At 49.1% G+C, this 5,692-nt stretch overlaps 1 pseudogene; it reads right to left on the bottom strand.

Annotated features, from left to right (window-relative positions):
- Positions 1-255: 255 nt before the first annotated feature.
- LOC107728792 (uncharacterized) overlaps positions 256-5,692 on the bottom strand; it is a 14,789-nt pseudogene continuing 9,352 nt past the window's right edge.

Here is a 5,692-nt window from a genome sequence, read left to right as displayed (position 1 = left end):
TCCTAGTCGAGTCCTACATGGCATGCCGAGATAGCGGCCAAATAAACCTTAACCATGGAAAAGGCTCTACCCTTGTCTACAGGGTCTTGCAAGAAATATAATATGTCCGAAATGGTAAATAAATAAGGGACAATATTTCTTTCTGCACACCATGCTTCGAACACTCCCCAATTGAGACTGTATAAAGAGCGTGTAGATGCGGCCCTCATGTTCTGAATTGTCTCAATGACCTTAGGAAACCAGCTGGATTTAAATTCAGCCTCTCATGGACCAGGCCCGGAGAGAAAGCTTCTGCGGGGAGGGGTGAAATATCTCGCCCCGTACTTGAGAGAGAAGGTTCCTGCGTGCTGGTAGTGGCCATGGCTGGTCGTAGAGCAGCTGGGCAATCTCCGCTATCCACAGTCTCCCCGGCCAGTTTGGTGCAATTAGAATCATCATATGACTCCGTAATGTCGGTTCAATTAGGCTCAATGGGGGGAGCGTGTACAGTAACAGGTCTGGCCATTCGTGGGCTAGAGCATCCACACCCAACGGTGCATCGTCACCTGCTAGAGAGAAGAACAGGGGACATTAAGTGTTTTCGCGCGATGCAAAGTGATCTACGGCAGCTCGACCGAATCTCTGCCATATCATCAGAAACACTTGGGGATGAAGTCTCCACTCCCCATACAGCGGGTTCCCTCTGGACAGTAAATCCGCTCCCTTGTTCATTATTCCTGGACATGCATCGCGCACAACGACATGAGGTTCGTACTGCACCACATTATCAGCTTCTTCGCTAACATGTGAAGTTTGTGAGAGCGAATGCTACCCTGCCGATTTATATAGGCTATCACCGTTGTATTGTCCATTCTGACCAATATATGATGATTCTTGAGAAATTGCACAAATTGTCTCAGAGCCAGAAACTCTGTCAGTAGCTCTCGAAAATGTATGTGCTCTTCCCTCAGTGCCAGAGACCAAACTCCTCACACTGTTCTGCCCTCAAACACAGCTCCCCAGCCCGTAAGGGGTGCATCCGTTGTCACCACTTTCCTCGAAACGACCGGACCCAGAGGGCATCCTGTCCTGAGAAATGATGGGGCTCTCCAGTGACAGAGAACGCTCATGCATTCTGGTGAGATGTGCACTCTACAGCTGAGACGTCTCCTGGAGCGGATTCCCTGAGCCGTCGCCGAGTTCTGAAATTCCCTCATTCGCAATCAGACCCAGTAACCAGAGGCATAATCTGAGAGAGACTGTTTTCCCTCATTGAAAAAGGGAGGTGCAGCAGCAAAATACCTCGATGTGCTCCTCTGACAGAAAAGCTCAAAACGCCACTGAATTCATCCTTAGACCCAGGTAGATTATCTCCTGTGACGGGGTCAGACAACTCTTTGTCTGTTTATTTTGAAACCTAGTCTCTCCAGATGAGTCACCAGTGTATTTGTATCGAGCACTGCTTGGTGTGGAGACGGTGCGCAAATGAGCAGATCGACTAGATAAGACAAGACTTTGACTCCTGTATTCCTTAACGGAGTCAGAGCCCCCTCTACACATTTGGTAAAAATGCTAGAGAGAGGCTAAAGGGAATTTTCCCATACTCGTATGCTGTGTTCTGATATGCGAATCTCAGATATTTCCTGTGCGCAGAAAAGATATCTATGTGAAAATATGCATCCTGGAGATCTACCGATATGAACCAGTCTCCCTGACGAATAATTTGACACAAAGTTTTGAGTGAAAGCATTTTTGTTGAGGACTCTCTGAAGTTTTTGTTGAGGACTTGTAAATCTAGAATGGGACGGAAACTTCCCCCTTTCTTGGGAATCACAGAATAATGGGAGTAAAAGCCCTGCTGCCTTTGTTCTGTTGGAATTATTCTTATCACTCCTTTTTTCAGTAAGGAGGATATTTCTTCCTCCAGAACACGAGCTGACTCTCCCTGGGCCACTGACATTACCACGCCATTGAACACAGGAGGTTTTACAGCGAACTGGAGTCTGTAGCCCCTGTCTATAGTGGCTAGAACCCAGGGATGGACTGCGCATACGCGCCAGTTCATTACCTGAGCAGCGAGAGGGCCTTTCCCGTCTTCACTCGCTAGTGGTGTTGCAGCACCCTCTAGCGGCGAAGGGAGGGAACATCGCTTTAGTAAAGGAGTTATATTCATATTCGTTTGGTATGATTTTTTGTGATTCTTTTATTTTTTCATCCCACTCTGCACCCTTAGCCCTTGGCCTGGATGCGACAGATAACTTTTTATTTGTGTTGGGATGCTTGTGAACTCTTGGTTCTCCTCCCTCAGAACAAACCCCGTGGGTAGAGGGTGAGACAATGTTTTGGGGGGCACCTGGGGAACATGGGCCACACTTCTACATATATTTGACACGGAACAGTCTGCAGGAACGATTTTTGTATTCAAATTCCTTCTCCTTTTCCCCACAGGAGGGAGAAGTGGAAAGTTCTGAAGGGAAGATACAGAGAAACTCTGAGTGCTGTCTCCAATCCCCTCCTGAAGCTGAACTTATGTCTCAGGTAGACCGCCACTTCTTGTTAGCCTGGGGGTTAGCTGAACGATGTTTCACTACTGCGGCTGCGTGAGATGGTTTCGGTTTCACAAATTGCAGTCATGGAAGCCAGCAAATTAACTGGGTCAGAGAACACCGATTCTATAAGACCTAAAAAGCCTCAGCATCCATCTAAAAATCTCTAAGGGTGCTTCACAGTTGGTTCTATTGCCTGATCCGAACCCGAGTTTGATTGCTCCCCCCTACCACCGCCTTCACTGGTTTATTCCAAACCACGGTACGTTTGCATCATCAGAGTGGCAGCTGTTTATCCCTGTTACTAGGTAACGACTACGCAGTAGACAGCAAAATGAATGGATGCATGCTTGCTTCATTTTTGTACTTAGGATTTTGAAAATTTTGATTAATTTCCAAAGCGCTAACACAGAACGACACATGTGTCTATTTGCCATGACAGTAATGCAAAAAAAAAGCGGACCAAACATGCATATGCTTTCAAACGAACACTCCTCAAAAAGACCCAACTGTAAAAAGTACTGCACATTTTGGACTAAACCAGCTGCCGTAGTCAGCTGCACTGTGCATTATGGGATGAGGACAAGTGTTTGTTGACAGTTTGTAATATTTTCAGAAGATGAGCATGTCACAGTTTAGCAAAATTAATGCACCCCTCCGCCTGAAAGGAACCAAAACGGGGCTGAAAAATGCTACAATGTATAATTTTTTTGCCTTTGGTCCTGACCAAATGAACCGAACTACAGATGTGAAAGCACCCTTAAGCGGACTTGGGTAAAGTTTGTAGATGCACACCCGAGTTCAGAAAACAGCGTTCACATTATCCAAACGAACCGAACTCTGACGTCAAACGAACCAGGGTGCACACCAAAAGTGCTAGTGTGAAAGCCCCCTAAGACCTAAGGCATATTAAAACATGGATAAATCAACTTACAGTATAAGGCTTGTCACCTTCCATTGTCATTTGCGCTTGTTCCTGATGCAAGTCCTCAAACTGGCAACCCATGTGAGTTTTGACTCTAAGGAAGAGGGTGCGGGAGAAACAATATTTTGAATCTGGACTGGAGTACCCATTTCAACTGCTAGCTGTCAATATGACATTCTGCACCTTTAAAATACATTTTCAATCATCCATATTTTTCTGATGGACAATCCCACCCTAAACTCACACCATTGGTTGAGCCTGATGCTTGTGTCAGATTGATCGTAATATTCACAAAAAGAAAAAAAAAAGGAAGCAATGGTTTCAAAGCACCACAGAAACACACTTTACCTTCAACCTTGGAAAAATTGTTAAGCAGTTTCTAAAAAAGGGAACTGAGGACTGAGGCAAAGCCGGCGGAGCAGGGTGCCAGGGTGGAGCAGGATGCCAGGGCGGAGCTGAGGACCACCAGGGTGGAGCAGAAGACCACCAGGGCAGAGCAGACAGGACTGAAGATCCCCATGGTGGAGCAGATGACCACCACAGCAGAGCAGATGGGATCGAAAACCCCCACGGTGGAGCAGATGACCACAACAGTAGAGCAGATGAGATCGAAGCCCCCCACGGAGGAGCAGATGACCAGGACGGAGACAGAAGGAACCAGGATGGATCAGACAGAGGGAGGAGCCAGGACGGAGACAGAAAGTAACTTGGAGCAGGAGGAGCCAGGCGGGACCCAAACCGCAGCCAACATGATGGCCCACGGTGGAGCCGATGGAGGGAGGAGACATGATGGAGTAAGGGCTGACGACTCCAGGGGGCCAACCGACAGCGGTGGAGCAGGTGGGAGAGGAGCCCGAGGCGGAGATGGAGAGCCAATGAGCCAGGGTGACGCAGAGGTTCCGGAAGGCCGCGGTGGAGCCAGAGTGACAGAGGACCAAGGTGGAGCTGGAGGGAGGGAGAAGCCCAACGGAGCCTGTGGGACTATTCGACGAGGCACAGCCGGAGGAGTGGAGTCCTGAGGCGATGGCGGGTCGACGACCGACCAAGGCGGAGCCGGAGGGACGAGGGAGCCCAGTAGAGCTGGTGGGCTGAGGGGCCACGGTGGAGAAGAGGGAGCTAAGAGCCATGGTGGAGCTGCTGGGTCGGCGGGCCGAGGCGGAGTCCGGGCCTCGGAGGCTGGAGACGGAGATGAGGGATCCTCCAGCCACGATGCCAATTTAGACTCGCAGACCCGCGGGCAAACCCACACCTCAAATGGTGGGCTGAGGGTGAACTGAGTGGTTGACAGGGGACAGCGGAGACGATGGTGAGGACTGGTGAAGAGGTGGTGGGAGAGGGAGGCTCGCTATAGACAGGGGAATGACCTCAATGGTTGAGACAGGACAGACACATAATTCAGGGTAGATAGACAGTTAAAAAATGGCCTCCTTGGCCGTAACAGGACAGACAGACGATGATATCAGTGGTGGTGCAGTGGGCGTGGCTTTCCTCCATGCCCTCACGCTCCACTGTAACATCCACCGTCTCGTGCGATGTAGCTGGCTCTCGAACCTGATCGGACGTGATATGAGGCTCTGGCTCGGCAGGCTTGACGTGAAGGGGCCCTGGAATGGCGGCCATGACAGGACGAGACTCGGGAGTGGCGGCCATCCTGGGAAGAGACTCCGCGTGGACAGTAATTTTGCGAAAAGTCTCTGGGCTGGGTGCCATCTTGGAAAGAGACTCTTGACTAGCGGTCATCTTGTGAAGAAGCTCTTGCCCGGCGACCATGATGGGGTGAGCATCCTCCTCTACTTCCCCCACAGTAAAAGGGGAGCCAGTTAGGAGCAAGGCATAATCAATAAGTTCCACAAGCGATCCTCGAGGATCATCACGGAGGAGTTTAGCTTGGAGTTGTTCAGTGAGTCCATAACAGCAGAAATCAATCAGTGCAAAATCTGGGAGATCTGTGAGATATGAAATGTCTAAAAAGTATCTGGTAATCCAAAGCCATAGTCCATAAACAGGCATAAGGTCATAAACAGGGTAGTCAGTCCTAGTGATGGCTGCTTTTGAAACACTGCTTCATGAAGCTTCGAAACCTTCGCGAATCAATTGTATAAAATCACGTATAAAAATGTCAGTCACGTGATTTCAGTAAACGAGTCTTCGTTATGTCATAACTGTTTCGAAACGTTTAGAAATTTCAATAGTTTGCCTTAGGGGGGGCAATCTCTGTGAACCCGTGAATCATGCGAGTTCA

Source organism: Sinocyclocheilus rhinocerous, unplaced genomic scaffold, assembly GCF_001515625.1.
Source record: "Sinocyclocheilus rhinocerous isolate Xijiao unplaced genomic scaffold, SAMN03320098_v1.1 scaffold1809, whole genome shotgun sequence".
Classification (NCBI taxonomy): Eukaryota; Metazoa; Chordata; class Actinopteri; order Cypriniformes; family Cyprinidae; genus Sinocyclocheilus; species Sinocyclocheilus rhinocerous.
This window is presented reverse-complemented; position numbering and strand designations above follow the sequence as displayed.